Raw genomic sequence first — 19130 nt, 5'->3', positions numbered from 1 at the left:
CCGCGGAGCGGCTGGGCCCGTGAGCCACGGCCGCTGAGCCTGCGCGTCCGGAGCCTGTGCTCCGCAACGGGAGAGGCCCCAACAGTGTGAGGCCCGCGTACCACAAAAAAAAAAAAAAATAAAATAAAGAAAGAAAGAATCATTTTCATACAAATCCAGGGCCCCCCAAATATGAGCAGGTACTAAGAAACAAGACACTCCTCCAAAGACAACTTAATTCCTATTCCCATGTGTTCTATTTGTCACTGAATGAATTTAGAAGAGGCAACGCTCTATTTGATGGAGACAGCTGTACTCTTAGGTTCTGAAGAAGATAAAGGTAAGAATTCGGTGAAAAGAAGTTGTTCTCACTGAAAAGAGAAAGGTGATGATAGCATTAGCAAATGTGCAGGGGTCACAGTACAGTTCTACAGTCTGTTAAAATGTTTTTTTTTAAGAACAAAGAAGAAGCTTTGAATAATAAATAAGCATAATGAAATAATGCTGAAGTGACCCCCAGGCCATGCCAAATTCAAGTCAAATTAAGTCACGGCCAAAGATAAAAGGAAAACTGCAATCATCCCTTTGCTACTCTAAATTTTTAATATTTTCATATTACACTACAGTCAGCTTTCAGTTAATAAAATTTCAACTTGTATTCATCTGAAAAAATCTTAAACAAACAAACATGTCAACTAAAAAAAAAAAAAAAAAAAAAAAGTCTTTTCCAAAAAGACATAATAAAGCCCTCCTCCCAGGAGGAGGAGTAGTACAAAAACCCCCAAAACACGGCATACTGGACGCCCCTACACATGAGACTTCACCCACCATATGACCCGAATTTTGCTTACATGATTTTGACGAAAGCCACTCAAATACTAGTGAAGACATTTACAAGTTCCTTTTATATCTAAAATATTCTTAGGTACTGACAAACATTAAAACAAAGCTCAGGTTGTAAAGCAAAACCCCCAACACTAAGAGTTTCCCAAGGCCTTTGAGAAACATCAGTGTATCATGAAGAACTGGCAGGTGCTAGCTCTCCCCAAGTTTCACCTCTCACTCCATCCTGTGATCTGCTCCCAGAAGCCAGGTGTTCAAAAATGCTTTTACCCGCCCAAGTTTGCAAGGCAGGTAGGGGAGGCAGAGCGATGCACAATTCCCACCCTGCCCTCCACCCACACTCAAATACAGTTCATGTTCTTGCTTCTCTATTTTCTGATTCCTTACTTTAGAAGTTCAAATCTACTCCTAACAGCAAATTTTAAATTTACGGGACAGTCAAGAAAGTGGGTAACATGGTATCGTTACAAAGAATCATATCCAGGGCTTCCCTGGTGGCACAGTGGTTGAGAGTCCGCCTGCCGATGGAAATAATGCTGAAGTGACCCCCAGGCCATGCCAAATTCAAGTCAAATTAAGTCACGGCCAAAGATAAAAGGAAAACTGCAATCATCCCTTTGCTACTCTAAATTTTTAATATTTTCATATTACACTACAGTCAGCTTTCAGTTAATAAAATTTCAACTTGTATTCATCTGAAAAAATCTTAAAAATGATACAAATGAACTTATTTACAAAATGCAAACAGACTCACAGACTTAGAAAACAAACTTATGGTGACCAAAGGGTAAAGGTGTGGGGGAGAGATACCTTGGGAGTTTGGGATTGACATATACACACTACCATATTTAAAATAGATAACCAACAAGGACCTACTGTATAACACAGGGAACTCAATATTCTGCAATAACCTAAATGGGAAAAGAATTTGAAAAAGAACAGATATATGTATATGTGTAACTGAATCACTTTGCTGTACACCTAAAGCTAACACAGCATTGTAAATCAACTATACTCTAATATAAAGTAAAAGTTTAGAAAAAACAAAATATAAAATTTCAGCTATTATTTATCTGAAAAAGTTGCCTCCCTTTTGTACCCTCAGTGCCACTGTGAAACTCTAACTCAGGTTGACCCAGAGAATCTAACAAGTCTACTCAAGGTCAACATTTGAGCTTTTTTCTTCTAAGAGTTAATATGTTCAAACTCCTGTTATTAGTTAATCTACTGTCTTTGTCACTGGGCTATGTTTAAAGGAAACCATTGGATATAAACAGCTGTTCTCTCATGTTTTATGGAAGACATAATTTGTAAGAAAAATGAGAAAAGGGGTAGAGTACATCAGTGGATAAGAGGGAGTTCTACAGGATGGACAGCGAGGGAGAAAATGTTTTCCAAGCTTTCATTTCTTAACTGATTTGTGAATCTGCTATAGACATTCTATCACCTGGATGGCCAATGTAAGGCATTATGATTATTCGGTTTCTTGCTACCACTCCATATAACACCAAGAAAAGTCTAGGAGAATGCAATGACATACATTTTTTTTCTCTCTTTTTACACTTACTAAATGGTTGGGACTTCCCATAAAACAACAAAAAGGATGTCTTTACTTTTGTGTATTACACCCGCAAGCTATTAGTCTTAAGTAAATGTGACTAGTGTTATTATTCTTTTTTATTTTATTTTCAAGAAAAAAAGGAAGTGAAAAGCTTTTTAAAATTTCCTCACTCTCCCATGAAAAGCAGAAGCCTGGAATACAATAACCAAACTGAAACAAGGGAAAAATTTAAGTAATATCTCACTCACCTATGAGTACCTAATTGTCTATACAAGAATGGGAAAATCCAAAGAAAAATATACTTGAGAAAATTATTCACATGTCTTAAAGCTAAAGCACATAATTTAGTCAGAGATCATTTTCAATTAATATCACTGTTTCTCGCTGGGTGTTTAGAAAGAATATAGCAATTTTTTTAAATTGTTAAGGGAAGGAAAAAAGTATACTGTCTCAGTTCAATTTTATATTCTAGAACAACACTACTCAAAACATAAATAAATGAAAAAGTATAAGAATGATGCATTCAATAAGATACACATAGGACTCCATATAAAATACAAGGTTTTGTGGGTTTTGGCTTTATGGGTTTTTTTTTTTTTTTTGCCTTTTTGGGTATTTGTTTTCTTTTGAAGGAAGGGAATTGTTTTGGATATTCCTTAAATGGAGAGAAGTTAGGAAAGAAGAATCGATCTAGAAAAGCCAAGAGTCACGCCACCAGCAGGTGTGGAGAGCTGTTGCATTCACGGCTCCTTCCTCTCTGCTGCCGAGTGGAGCCAGCGCGCATGAATGCGTAAGAGAAGACTCTCTCACCTCACCTAACAGATGTACTGCACCAGCATCATCAGATATTACCACCATTAAAAGAAGTGATCTAAGTGCCCAGGCGTTCAGGTTATTAAACTCAATTTAAAAGACAAGATGTAGCTTCTCCAACATAAAAGCTAAACAGGCTTGGCCCTCATAGTAACCCTAGAACTTAACACTTCTGCTAAGAACTGTCATATTCAAGTGTACCAACCAGGAGATGATCCTTATTTAAGAGTGTTTAAAAATACCTTAAGACATACAGGGAGTGCACTGAAGGTGCACATTTCAATAGTATACAGGTACTGAGGAGAAAAAAAAATAAAGTAAATCTTGGAAAACAACTTCTAAGATAGAGGTGAAAACCAGAGGGCACTCAATAACATACACTGATTTTTTCGTCCTTCGCAAAGTACCTGAGCTACAGCTACACCTACATTGAGCAACCCTGCAGGCTGTTTGCTTCACCACTCAGCAATTTTTTGATGGTTGCAAAGTGCTGCATTCTCAAAGGGAGTTTTTCAGTTGTGTTGCTAATAAAAAAAAAAAACTTAGGCTCTTCAAATGGCTAAAGATTACAGAGATCTAAAAATCTTTCTTGGATTCCTACCTCTTTTAACGAATGACTCTGGGAATGGTCAAATCAACGCTAACAGGAAAGTGTCCTAATGTACTTTAAAAACATTTTCAGAGATAATCATTCCCCAATTTCTCTTACTGAAATTCAAGGAAGGTCAGAAATAGCAAGCCACTTTGAAATCAGTGCTCCAATTACCCAGCGGGCGTCTGAAAAGAAGCCCTTAGCTCTGCACACAGGTTTACAGAGGTGAGATGCTCAGATAACCTTGACCATCCTTTATAGAATGCAGCTCTCCGGGAGAGCTGGCTCCTTATTGTTTCTGCTTCTGACAAAGCAGGCGATAAAAAATTACCAAACTCTTTGTTTCAGCATCTGGCTGAAAAGAAGGTTAAGTACAAAGTACCAAAACCAAAGAAACCTACATAACCCCAAACCACTTTTTTATCTGAATTTAGGAGCTTAGCATATTATAGCATTTCAGCCTGTAGAAAAGTCTCTTTCAATCGAATTAAACTGTTATTTTGTTCAATGAGAATGTCGTTGGACAACTGAGTAAAATGTTTGAGAAATATCCACTAAAACGCTGGGATAGGCACAGGACAGAACTGGGTCTCTACCTAGCAGTAACCAAGAGCAAATGTCAATCAATCAGATCATCCAGCCATCTCTCAATTTTTCAGGATACACTTAGTATTCCAAATTATACATTAATGCATCAGGGTTAACAAGGCTCTTATTCAGAACATGGGCTGGGGTGCAACCTCCCGTCAAATTTTAAGAAACACATAGAAGATGTTCTGAAATGCAATTATTATGGAATGAAAATAGACATATGTAACAAAAATATTTTTATTATTAAGTTGCCAGAAAAATATCTGAAGTATTTACTGTAACAATGAAAATGCTGAATTCAGAAATCAATGACTAAAAACTGCACAGGAGTCTCCCCTCTTCCCCATTTCTGCCTCTCAGCAGTAGAACAACAAAGGAGGAAACACCAGTGCGGAAAAAATACAGAATCCAAATTTACTAAATCAGAAGTCTGCTGTGAGTGGCAGGACTTCTAGGAATGAACACAGGAGTTCGACGAGCCTTTGTGACTTATCTACGAACTCACCTGATTCCACTTCAAAGTTGGTGGTAAATCTTGCTTCTGAGTCCAACTTGAGGTATTCTCGCAAAACCTAGAGTAAAATAATTATGAACTTTAGTATAAGATTATTTTCAAATTCTGAAAATAGTAATAAAGGGGAAAAACCACAGCTACAAATCAAATCATAATTGTGAAATGTTATACTTTACCTCTAAAACCCTCTTTAATTTGTAATCTCTTTATGTGCAGTTCAACACACACTTAAATTTAAGCCAACCAACAGCCACTCCCACTTATACAACAAATTCCTAACCGTGACTGTTCAGTCTGGAAGATCACGTTTCTCTCCACATGATCTGATCAGAAAGTCTGGGGAGGAAACCCAGGAACCAATATGAGTAAGAAGTGCCCCAATAAGGTGATTTTGATGTACCTGGTCTATCACCTGCCTGTGGGAACCACTGTTCCCAACCAGTGGTTCTCCGCAGGGGGCAATTCTGTACCCCAGGGGGACATCTTGCAATGTCTGAAGATATTTTTGGTTGTCACAACAGAGGAAGGGGTTATGCTACTGGAATTTAATGGGTAGAAGCCAGGGATGCTGCTAAATATCCTACAAGGCACAGGACAGTACAAAGACTTCTCCAGCCCAAAATGTCAATAGCAGTGAGACTGAGAAAGCCTGTTCCAAAGCAACCAAACATTCTGACGATTTAGAAATTCTACAGTTCTCACGCTGGTCATTTCAGATAGGCTATATATAAAAACTCTACTGTAACCATAAAACATTTCCTGTGACTGCAGGCATATTATTAGTTAAAAGAATACATATACCTGCCCAACATTAAAATTTGCAGTACATGTACCTATTTCTAAAAATATTAAAATAAGTCAGACTATACATGTCCAAAAGGGCTTCCAAGAAACCAAGTTGAGATGAAACACTATTTCAAACTCGGTTAATTCCCAAACCCTGTTCCCAAACATATAAAATGGAAGCTTAGAGGAGTAAGAAGAACCAGAACTTCGTTTCACTCACAGATATTCCCAATTCCTGGTGAGGACAGAGCGGAAAATTTCCCAGCCTGCCACCTTGGATAGTAGGACATCTTTCATTCAGCCAAATATAAAGGTACTTCAAAACTTACATTACCTGCATTCAAAATGAGACTCGCTGAGGGCCTACCATGTCCCTGGCACTATGATCTTACATAATACAGCAGAACAGAGTTCCGGAAGACCCTGCAACAGGTCTTTCCTACCCTACCATAATCAATGGTATAAACATCAGATGAAAACTGTGGGAAAAAGAAACCTAAAAAGGATATTCTGAGCATCGGATACCCCAGATGATGAAACTTGAAGTTTTCACATGATTGGCCTACAAACTGCACCTACAGAATGGGTAAGGAAGCCTGGAACACTTGAAATATATACTTTGTTTTGTTCATCTTAATTTATAAGCTATAACCAGCTAATTATATAAACAAAACATACCTGACAGTTGATTTGCACTAGTAGTCTACTTAGAGACATGAACATGCCAATGTCAAACTCAGGTGAAAGGATATGATTTATAAACATACTTAGAAAGATTCCACCAGAATTACTCCATTCCAACTGGATAACATTTCCATGATGTGGCATATGGGCTCATATTCTAATTAGTCTGATTTCTTCCCCTGAATCTCCAGTGCTATAAAGAAACTACACAAATCAAACTACCCACAATCATCCCAGGCAGCAAGCACCTGGCTGGTTGGCAGGTTGACTGGTATTCCTATCTCAAAGCACCAGGGGGTTCAGGAGTCCAGGTAGAATCTGTGGCAGAGGCAGGGTTCCAATCTAGAGCTCTCTACCCAGCCCTGGAGACCTGTGCACAAGCCGTATCATTAGGAAGCTTTGCTGAATGACACACTTTTCCAAAGGTAGGGCTAACACACATTCTAGATTCAAGATGCCCATTAACTCAGTGTAGAGCCCAACATACCTCCACTACAAAAAGAAGACAACCGGGGAAGGTAGCCTCAGACAAAAGCAGAAAAACAATGACAAAGACAAACTTCTTAATATCCATCCATGGCTGTGGCTTTACGAAGCAAAGTAATTTGGGGGCCTTCCTTTCTTCCTCCAAGAGAGGAAGAAAAGAAAGCCCAAAAATGAATAGGAAGGTTCAGAAATATTAGTGCACAATCTGAAATTTAAGCCCCACCTCCATTTTTCTAGATTTAAATCAGCCTTCAAATAAAAATTCATAATTAAATTTCAAAACATAAACACTTCTTTTTTTTCTCTCTCTCTCAGCAGTAAAATATATTCTGTTCCAAAAAAGAAAGCTTGCTCAATTTCCTGTCAAAAGCAATCCAGAGAAGGCCACCTACACTGTAAAAGCAGCAAGAAAAAGAAAAAAAAAGTGCTGAAGAAAAGCCTGTATGTGTGGGAGTGTTCTAAGTGAAATGTAACTACCACTCTGGATTTTAAAAGCTTTTTTTCCTCGATCGTTCTGAGAAATATAAAAATTAGTGTAACTGCTAAAGAGAAGTTTGTCCTCTAACCTATCTAAGGAAAACAAGCCCTATGATGGATTTTAGTTCCACGAAAGACAGGAGGGGGGTGGGCAATTCAAGGCCTTACCCCGTGATTTTCTGTACTAAAAGGAAAGGGTACATTCTACCAAACAGATAACTTACACTTAACGTTCACAGAAAGAGAAGGCTGCTCTGACAATTAACCCTAATCCCATAACACCCTACTCCCATCTCAAACCACGCAAATTTTTAGACTAGGGCCAGCATGGTCCTAATACGCTTAACCTAAACCTTTAGGGGCTAACCATTCATACACACAGTAATGAGACGACTAGACTGTGAATTAGTACAGCATTGAATTCGCCACTCTATCATTTCCCCTTACCCTGCTTATACTTTCTGAAAACTCTAAATTCTAAGACAGTAATCAACCAGCCCAATACTTTTTACTAAAAGCCTACTGAAACATGCTCAGTACTAAGGCAGAGGCAGTATAGTAAAAGAAAAAAAAAAAAGAGAAAGAAAAAGAAAGAGCTTAAATAGCTCACCAGAAAACTGAGGAGAAAAGAATAGCACAAAGTAAGTTGAAACTAAATACAATATCATTGAATTGAAACACAGTAAAGTGCCAGATTTCTGTAAATCATACTTTCCCTCGAAAGAAGTTTGTCACAAAAACAAAACATAGTTGAAGGGAAATAAATACTGAGCAGGGAAAAGAATATAGTAAGGAAATGATGGTGAATATTTTAAAACCAGAATACCAAAAGACAAATCAAGATATAACAGGAAGCCACACAGGAAGGGCAGTTAGTTGCCAGACAAGACATCACGGGAAAGCAAACCTCTTAATCCTTTCAAATGATTGGTTTGATAAGCTAATGATTTCGAAAAAGTCAACTCACAGGAGAGGTCTTTTTCATTTTCTTTAATAATCTCAGACCAACATACCAGGGGGAAAAAAAAAAAAAAAAAAAAGAGCTGCAAGACTAGAACAAATAATTTCCCTGAACCACTTGACAGTAAGTAGCTAACATCACGGCCTATCACCCCTACAGAGTTCGGTGAGTCATTTCTATAAACAAGGGCATTCTCCTCCAAAACTGCAATAACTATGACCATCAACACCCAGAAATTAACACGGACATAGTATGGTCATCTAATGGTTCCAACAGTGTCCAGGTTTGACCCTCTCCAATGATCCCAAAAGTGTCCATTTTAGTAAAAGGATCCAATCCAGGATCTCACACTGACACTGACCTTTCACAGCTCATTAGTCTATTTCAAACTAGAACTCCTCAGACTGTCCTCGACTTTCATGAACTTGACAATTTTGAAGATTTCAGGCCAGTTTTATATTGAAATGTTCCTTACTTTGGGTTTGTTGATACTTAATTGTTGATTAGATTCAAGTTATGACTTTTCAGCAGGAATACCACAGAAAAGTTCCTTCCTCTCGTTGTACCCTATCAGGTAGTATGCTATTTTGATTTTTTTCCCTGACTGGTAGTGTGAACTTATATCACTTGATTAGGGTGGTATCTGCCAGATTTCCCCACTGTAAAGTGACTCTTTTCCTCTTTGTAATTAATAAGTATTTTGCAAGGTGATACTTTCAGACTATATAAATATCTTATTTCTCAACCAACTTTCACCCAATACTTTATGTCCATTGATAATTTTTTAAAGTAATTTTTTAGTCTGATAATTTCAACCATTTTAGTGGGGAAAATGGTATTTAGAAACCAACATCTGGGTGTGCGTATTGCAACTGGATTATCACTATTCCTAGGTCATCTAGGTGAACAGAAGCACACACAGATATGCACACACTTACTTCTTCATTTCTTTCTGTATCTATCCATGTATACTGAAAACCGTGAGTTCATAGTTAGCCTGAATTCCAGTCCAATACTGCAAGATTCACTCTAGTTTTTCCCTTTCCCTTCTTATAAGAGTGGTATATCTAGTTCCCATTAACCTCTGTTTCCTTACTGGATTCACCCCCACCCCTGTGTCAGGCAATGCTGTCCCTACCTCTGACCCAGTATCAGAAACAGCCTGCTCTAAAGGATCAGTAACAGGGAAGCCTGGATAGACAAAAACGTCTTAGGTAAAAACCACTCTACACCAAACACCACAGAAAAAACTGCAACCCCACATCCATGACCATCAGCAAAGGCCAAGTGGGGAACCAAGAGTTCTACACTCCCTGGCAGTGATGAAGCACTCTTACTAGAGACTACATATAACAGGATGCCATTTTTACAGGGCCCAAATAAGCAAAGCTAAAAACACACAGTAGTCCCTTCCTATTCTCAAAGGACACGTTCCGAGCCCCCCAGTGGATGCCTGGAGCCACAGATAATGTTGACTCCTATAACAGGTACATCTCGGAGATGCTGCAGGTTCAGTTCCAGACCACTGCAATAAAGCAAATATTGCAATACAGCAAGTCACACAAATTTTGGTTTCCCACTGAGTATAAAAGTCATTTTACACTATACTGTAGTCTACTAAGTGTGCAATAGCATTTTGTCTAAAAAAAACAAGATACATACCTTAATTTAAAAATATTGCTAGAGAATGCTAACCATCATCTGAGCCTTCGGGGGATCATAATCTTTTTGCTGGTGGAGGGCTTGAAATATTTTGAGGGTTAACAAAATGTGACACAGAGACACGAAGTGAGCAAATGCCTGACACGGGGTTGCCACAAACCTTCAATTTGTAAAAAAACACAGTATCTGCGAAGCACAATAAAGCGAAGTCTAAAAAAAGGAGGTATGCCTATACATACCATGTTTTTTCCTACATACATATCATGCATGCATACATAATAAAGTTTAATTTATAAATTAGGCACAGTAAGCGATTAACAACAATAATAATAAAACAGAACAATTATAACAATACACTGTAATAAAAGTTATGTGAATGCAGTCTCTTTCAAAATACCTTATTGTACAAATTTAATGCCTTTTCTGTTTCAACTAAGCACTTACCACACACTGTGGCCATAACTTTTGCGGTCTGATATGTGGCAGCAAACTAGCACAAATTTCTTTTTCCTTCTTCACAATTTCATGGGTAGAAGATTCATTCTTACCTCACCAACAGCATATGATTTTTTTTTTCCTTATTACATCAAGAACTTTCACCTTTTTACTTAAAGGAAGCACTTTGCGGCTTCTCTTTGGCACATGTGAATTGCCAGCATCACTATTCTTGTGCTTTGGGGCCGTTATTAAGTAAAATAAGGATCCCTTTAACACAAGCAGTGCGATTCCACCAACAGTCAATCTGATAAACGGAGCCGGCTACAAAGTGACTCACCGGCGGGGATACGCTGGACAAAGGGATGGTTCACATCAGGGGAGGGACGGCCTGGGATGGTGCGAGATTTCATCACATTACTCAAAACAGCACACGATTTAAAACTTATGAATTGTTTATTTCTGGAATTTTCCATTTAATATTTTCAGCCCACAGCTGATCACAGTTGACTGAAACCACAAAAAGAGAAACCTCGGATAAGGGGGGACTACCCCTCGGATAAGGGGGGACTACCGCATTGTCTACAGATACACTCATTTTAAAAAGCAAGGGAGTGCTGAACATAAAATTCAGGACAGATCTCCCCTCCAGAGGGAGGCAGGAGTGTGGGATCCTGGAGGAACACACAGCAAGTTCAAGTCCTGACCCTGTTCCAGTTCTTAGTGAGAACCTGCACGTGCTAAGCACCAGTTCCTTGACAGACACAACAGTGCTTCACCAAACCACAAAGTCTAGCACGGTCTCAATGCTACATTTGAGATTTGAGGCTTAAAGAGGTCAAGCATGCTGCCTGTGGTCACGCAACTAATAAACAAGAGCTCAGATGAAAACCCAGGTCTGACTCAAATCCTCTTTCTACTGTGCCCTCTACTATTCCTCCAACAGAGGAAAGAAGACGGGCAGGAGAAGTGAAGTTACGACTCTGAGGGTAAGACTCCTTTCTGTGCCTCTGAACCATTTCCAGAATGGTTTTCAGGGTATGGGAGAGTCTAGGCCAAAACCAGGGGGGTAAACGTCTTTCTGAAGGCAGGGACACAATCCTTTAGGGATAGTTTCTATCACATTCCATAGGCTACAAATTCTAGTTCAATTCAGTCACTAATAAGATCTCTCTTTAGAGGGCCCTGGTAAAATCCTACTAATTGTTGCTTGGTTTTGTTTTGAAATCAGGGGACAAGGGAGAGAAGACCAGCAACCCATTCGTGAAATTCCAACCACAGCCTAAATATGGTGCATCTGTACATGATGTAGTGCACAGCTTGAAACATGAAATCAGTGACACAATGTTGGGCCCTTTTGAAGAATTTATACAATGAGATAGGAAGGCAGAACAACAATACTACTCCAAAGGAAAGACTGGGACATCCTGGGAAGCTTAGATACCACTCAAAGCCCCCACCTGAGGGGGTTTAAAACTGCTAAAACCCCAAAAGATGGATCTCCGTAAAAAGAAAAGAAAAAAAAAGCAAAAAGATAGTATATTTATCTTCTCAAAGACTCAGAAATAAACACATTCTAACTGCATTTCTGGTAGAAAAATCTCCAGCGTCTACTGAAGTGATTAATAACAACTCACACCACCTGGAAAAGTCTCACGATCAGCACTAATGATTTTGCGATCTCAGTTCATGCTTTCTAAGTTAATCTTTAAAATGGAGTAAGTTTTTCCATTGTTGATTTCCAGGGAGCAGAGTATAAATTGAATATGAAATAATTGTAAGCCTAGCCTCCCTCCCAAACCCTCCCCCGCAAATTCACGAAGCTCTATCTTCCCTCTCTATCAACCTTCTCTTTCTGAAGAGGAAAAATCTAGACCTAGGCGAGAGACTAAAGAAAATGCTACAGAACAAATGAAATAAAAGGACATGTGCAAGATGGTGCAAAGATCAATCAAAACTCACTCAAGCTTTATATGGTAGCCTAAAATTGTCTACAATATATAAAGGTTAAGAAATGTAAAATCATCCTGTAAATATAATAAGCACACACAAAGCACACACACAAAAATAAATCTCACTAGATAAAAAAGGGAAGGCATTTAAAAGAACTCTCCAGGGCCAAGCCTTTTTTTTTTTTTTTTTTTTTTAAGCTTTTTAGTTACTTTCTTTATGAAAAGCAATCAGGTGCTGTTGAAATCAGAATCAGGTATTACAGAGACAAGAAGTTATCCTGAGGAATTTCTCAGTGAGGATGACAAACTGAATAAATTAGTCCATAGGCACTTGTTTCTTTCATCCTACTGTATTAAGCTTACATAATCACAAGATGAGCAGTAATTATCCTTGAGAATCAAGGGAGAATAGCCCAGCTTTAAAAGAAATTTAAAAACTGAAACATACGTAAGAAAAAATGTATTTCTTTAACATCAAAAAAGAGAAACCTGGAAACACATTAAAGAGTTTCATTGTAAATTCCCAGATAATGAATTCTGGGTAAAAATCAATACGGCTATTTGAAAAATAAATCCTCCCAAACTAATCTAATTTATTGTTATTGAGACAACCCACTCATCAAGGGACTGCAGGAGTTGCATTTCTTAACGTTAATGGATTTAACAATTCGTGAAGACACAGGAAAAATGTTCTTCCCAGAAAAGTACATACCAGTGGTTCTTTGATCCCGAGTTGTACAACCTACTTCTTATTCTTCCTTTCCCTGTAATTCTAAGCATAAAAGTTCTACACAGAGAGAGAGAGTCAAGCAAATAAACTGACTGGAAAAAGGCTAAAGTGGTGATGACAAGAGAAACAAGTCCTTTTACAGGCTTATTATCATCGTAAGGCTTCTCCATCTCTATCTATTCATTTGCTCAAACCAAAAACCTGGGATTCGTTCTCCATTCTTTTCTTTCACAGCCCGTATCCAGGCGGTTGAGACCTATAACTTCCACCTCCTGAAGACCACCTTGAATTCCTCACACCTCCCCACCTCCAGTCACCACACTGGTCCCACAGCCACTGTTATCTCTCAACTAGGCAGCTGATCCACATTCCTCATTCATCTTTCTACCCCTGATCAATTTTCACAGAGTGGTCACACTGATTTTTTAAAAGGCTAAACTATATATTATCCCCCTGCTGAAAATCCCCCAATGCTTTCCATGTCCTGAGATGCCAAGAATGTGAAGGATGTAAGATTTTACCCTAATTTCACGCTAACAAGCTAGCTGCCACAGTTGTATGGATGCTGGCAGAAGACATGAGATTCTTGGGTCAAAGACAAAGGACTTCATTACTCACAGCAATAGCAACAACCAGAGTATCATTAGTCACAGCAATAGCAACAACCAGAGTATCAGCACTTTTGGTGCCAGTCCCTTCAGTCCCAATTCCCATGAGGTAACACAAAGAAGGCCAGATGACACCTGCACAGCAGTGGGTTGTGTAAGAGGAGAGGAACCCTGAGCTTAATGAACCCAAGTCTTTTACAATGGGCAGTAAGCCCGTCTGACCTTTTCCCCAGAAGGAGACATTGTCTTTATTACACTAGACAATAGTGTGCCTGATCTCTGCTCTAGAGGGAGACACTCTATCTTCCAAGGCTGCTGACCATACAAATCATCCTTGAAAAGGCAGTCCAGAACAAAGGTAGACAGTGCAGAAACATAAGACACATGGAAAACTCTCTTTCAACACTAGAATGAAAGTCAAATTTCTCAACATCGTCTACAAGGCCCTAAAACATTGATCCCTTCCTCTTCAATTTCATGTGGAACCCCCTGTCTCCCCAGTTTAGTATGCTCTAGCTCCATTGGTCATCTTTGGTGTCCTCTTAAATAAGCCAAGCTCTTTGCTTCCTCAGGGCCTTTGCCTGTACTGGTCCTTTTATCTGAAATGCTCTTTCCCTGGCTTAGCTGTCACTTCCTCAGGAAGACCTTCCTTCATCAATCTATCCATTTACAACCCCACACTCACTATTCATTTCCTTTTTTTTTTTTAAATAACTTTAAAGGCTTTTTTTTTTTTTTAGTTGCACATTGGGTTTTTGTTGCTGCGCGCAGGCTTTCTCTAGATGCAGCGAGCGAGTGCTACTCTTTGTTGCGGTATGCGGGCTTCTCATTGCAGTGACTTCTCTCGCTGTGGAGCACGGGCTCTAGGTGGGCGGGCTTCAGTAGTTGTGGCACGCAGGCTTCAGTAGTTGTGGCTCGCGGGCTCTAGAGCACAGGCTCGGTAGTTGTGGCGCACAGGCTTAGCTGCTCCGCAGCATGTGGGATCTTCCCGGACCCGGGCTCGAACCCATGTCCCCTGCATTGGCAGGCAGATTCTTAATCACTGCGCCACCAGGGAAGCCCTCCTTTCCTTTTTATCACTTTGATCACTCAGTCAATAACCATTTATTGAGCACCTACTATGTGCTAATCATTATTATTACTGTTTACTTATCTACTGACAGTCTTCCTTTTGAGAGTAGAAACCTTGTCTTTACATTCAGCCACAAAGGCCTAGAACTTAAAATCATGCCCTCAATAAAATTCTGCTGAATAAATGAACAACTATTACAATATGAAGTACTGAAATATTTCCAGGTCAATATGGGAAAACAGCAGAGCACTGCACCAAAGGATGGAATAAGAAGCTAAAGTCCTAAAGTCAAACCCTGGAGTCATCTTTCGGTAAAATACGTGAGCAATTCTACTAAAGCTCCCTGTAAAATGAAGAAAATCCCTCTCCTGCCTAACTCACAAGATTATGTGAGGATCAAATGACGGAATCTATTTGGAAGCCCTTTTGCAATGCTAAATATAATTTAAAACAAGTAACAAATTGATAGTTAACAGTGATGAGATAGTTATTCATTCAACAAGAATATACTAGGCCCCTACTACGAGGCTGACCTTATTATGGGAATTTATAATAAAAATGTATAACTTAAAGTGAAATTAGAAAACGTTTTGTTCTTTAATAAACTTGAAGGGGAGTCATTTTTCCCCTTTAAATACCCTATGGACATACCTTAAAAACTTTCAGATAAAAGGTGAGTCACCTTTATCTGTCCCTGATCCCAGAATATCATGTTTTTTTGGTTACTTAAGTGATATATATATATATATATATGTATATATATATATATATATATACATATATATATTCTTTTTCAGATTATTTTCCCTTTACAGGTTATTGTAAAATATTAAGTATAATTCCCTGGGCTATACAGTAGGTCCTTGCTGGTTATCTATTTTATATATAATAGTGTGTATATGTTAATCCCAACCTCCAACTTTATCCCTCCCCTCTTTCCCCTTTGGTAACCATAAGTTTGTTTTCTATGTCTGTGGGTCTATTTCTGTTTTGTATGTAAGTTCATTTGTATTCTTTTTTTTTTTTCAGATTCCACATATAAGTGATACCATATGATATCTGTCTTTCTCTGTCTGACTTACTTCACTCAATATGACAATCTCTAGGGTCTATCCATGTTGCTGCAAATGGGCGTGGTTTCATTCTTTTTATGGTTGAGTAATATTCCATTGTATATATGTACCACATCTTCTTTACCCATCCATCTGTTGATGGACATGTAGGTTGCTTCCATGTCTTGGCTATTGTAAACAGCGCTGCAGTGAGCTTAAGTGATTTTTAAGCAAGCCATTCAAATGCCAATTTAGAAAAATTTTAGACTATATTTACATCCCTGAATGCCAATCTCCAAAACAGGAATTTTTAGCCTTCTGACAAAGTTAGGAATTTATTAATTTTGTCTCCTTTTACTGACTTCATGTGAAACCAAACACAGTCTCTTCACTGCAACATGGTGTGTGTGTGTGTGTGTGTGTGTGTGTGTGTGTGTGTGCGTGTGTGTAAAATGAAGGGAAAGTAAGCTTCATCTTAGATTAAAAAGAGCAGCTTCAGAGTCATCACACCAGGTGGCCAACAGGAGAAAATGCTGACGTTGTGAGCAGAGGATGGGCAACTTGACTGCAAACAGGGACAGTCAAGGCAGACACACCACACAGCTGGCGTGAGTTCACCAATGAACTCATCTTCTATGACCTCACAATAAAATTACTCGAAATTAATTAAAAAGGGTATTGCTTCTATGATACAAAATGAAGCATAAACTGATAAAGATGAGAGTTTACGCAACATTCTTTAGAAAGGAGGTAAAGTGGAATGTGAGAACCATATGACTAAGATTCCTTTTAGATAACACTTTTCAAATTCAATATGCCGATACATAAATAACTAACAACAGGTACACAGTGCTGGTAAACAGGAGGAATAACACGAATTGGTGCTAATTCATGTTAGCACGAAGTTAAAAGTTAAAATCAAGAAGAAAATATGAGGGACTTCCCTCATGGTGCAGTGCTTAGGAATCCGTCCTCCAATGCAGGGAACACGGGTTCGAGCCCTGGTCCGGGAAGATCCCACGTGCAGCAGAGCAACTAAGCCAGTGAGCCCACAACTACTGAGCCTACACTCTAGAGCCCACACGCCACAACTACTGAGCCCGTGTGCTGCAACTACTAAAGTCCGCATGCCTAGAGCCTGTGCTCTGCAACAAGAGAAGTCACCGCAATGAGAAGCCTGCGCACTGCAACGAAGAGTAGCCCCCGCTCACCACAACTAGAGAAAGCCCGCGCACAGCAACGAAGACCTAACGCAGCCAAAATAAATAAACAAATAAATAAAATTCAAAAAAAAAGAAGAAGAAAGTATGAAAATGGGGGAGAGAAGTACATGGAAAGGCTCTTTGGAGCTAAGAAAGACAGCCAGGTTAAGAGGGATGGAGACAGATGATCCACAACGTACGTATGAGAAACATTAAAATAGAGACACATGCATCTATACATACACACACACACACAATTATATTCAGTAGCGTTTCATTACACATGTGAAGGTCTCTCAAAAAATGCCTCCATACATATTATGTATTTTAAAGATGGCTACCTATTCCAAATCTGGGAGGAAGGGGACAGGAGCAGTTACCAAACTATTCACACAGGCCTCATTAACCACACTTTTACAATAGTAAATACAAATACAATATAGGCATCTAGAAACTTCTTCCTTGATACTGCTTTAAATAGCCAGTGTCTAATTTTGTCTTTTGATTAAGTAATCTCCCTTATAAATAATAATGATAGTTACTGAGTACCTACAATACACCAGGCACATTATATTCTCTATCTCATGTAATCAATATAACAATCCAGGGAGATGGGTATTATTATCCCCATTGTACAAAGGAGTACACATAGGAATCAGTGAAGTTTTAAATCTTACCCAAGATAAAGGCCCTTGGCCAAGGTCAAACCACAAACTGAGTAATCAGACAAGCAAGAATCCAAACCCAAGTCTATTTGATACAAACCCTGTGTTTCTACTACTGTATTATACAACCTCCACCTTACAGTATATAAGATAGGATAATTGTAATTTAGGAATTATTTATACATTACTAGATTATTGTTCATAATATTACAAGAAAATGCACATTATAAACTACAGCCTATGTTAAAATATGTATTTTACAAATTTTTTTTGGAAAAATACATGGCAAAAAAATTTATGATATTTATGAGTGATAGGATCGCTAGTGAATCTTCTCAATTTCTATTTTTCTAGTTTTTCCTTAACTATGATATATAACTTACAAAAAGTAGAGCACACACCAAAAAAACTACATTTTAGTACAGACATTCTTCCCCCTGTTCTCTGGAACCTATCAAAACTAAATTTAGATTATAAAACACGATACAAGTTTAACAGACACTCAGAGTTGAACAAAAGGTGAACAACAATGAAAAATATGGCACAGCATTAAAATCACAGAGAAACTTGGTAGCACTAAGGAAAAATAAATAGCCTTTCGGTTTTTGTATTATACTTAACCAAAAAAAAAAAAAAAAAAAAGTAAGTAAAATAGAGAGGTAGTCAGAATTCCATAACTTGAAGGAAATGCTTAGAGGAAAATTACCAAAACCAACAAAAGTCAATTCAATTCTAGGAAAACACCCTTGGAAACCATGGTACAAAGTCTTCATGGAAAACAGTCAGTTTTCGTGATTTGTCCAGGCGTTTTAACAGATTAACAGTTAATTTGAAGAAACTACTTAGTGGCTCTGGAATGTCCTTTAAGCCAAACAACTAATTGGAATATGAATGCCCACATTCAACCAAGTTTACCTTTCAAAATAAATACATTTCTCATCTTGTTCAATGTCCCTATGTCATGTTCACACAACCTCTTCAGAAGCACTGTAACCATAACCTGAAAATGGGAGGTACATAAACTTCATCTCCCTACAGGAAACCACCACTCAACTACTCACTATGTAATTTGTCTTCAAAGCCATCAAATAAAATGCATTCCAACAGAAAAAAACACCATGGGATCAGGGGGGAGAAAAGCAGAGCTTCAACTTTTTCCAAAATGTTTTACGATCTAAAACAAATATGGCAAAATGTTAAGACCTGGTGAAGCTGGAAGGTATTACATATAAGTCCCTACCTTTTCCAGTCCATCTGAAATATTTTTAAGTTAAAAAAATAATAATGTGGGGCTTCCCTGGTGGCGCAGTGGTTGCGCGTCCGCCTGCCGATGCAGGGGAACCGGGTTCGCGCCCCGGTCTGGGAGGATCCCACATGCCGCGGAGCGGCTGGGCCCGTGAGCCATGGCCGCTGAGCCTGCGCGTCCGGAGCCTGTGCTCCGCAACGGGAGAGGCCATGACAGAGG

General features: G+C 38.7%; 1 protein-coding gene across 3 annotated transcripts in view; it reads right to left on the bottom strand.

Moving 5' to 3' along the window:
- Positions 1–19130, bottom strand: part of SIPA1L1 (signal induced proliferation associated 1 like 1) — a 390980-nt gene that overhangs the window by 296749 nt on the left and 75101 nt on the right. For all 3 annotated transcript variants that reach the window (XM_055088568.1, XM_055088569.1, XM_055088570.1), the window contains one exon: positions 4885–4951. The gene's annotated coding sequence lies outside the window, so the exon portion shown is untranslated. The remainder of the gene's footprint in view (positions 1–4884; positions 4952–19130) is intronic.

This window comes from Physeter macrocephalus, chromosome 11 (assembly GCF_002837175.3).
Source record: "Physeter macrocephalus isolate SW-GA chromosome 11, ASM283717v5, whole genome shotgun sequence".
Lineage (NCBI taxonomy): Eukaryota > Metazoa > Chordata > Mammalia > Artiodactyla > Physeteridae > Physeter > Physeter macrocephalus.
The sequence above is the reverse complement of the archived record's forward strand: the minus strand, read 5'-3'. Positions and strand labels throughout refer to the sequence as shown.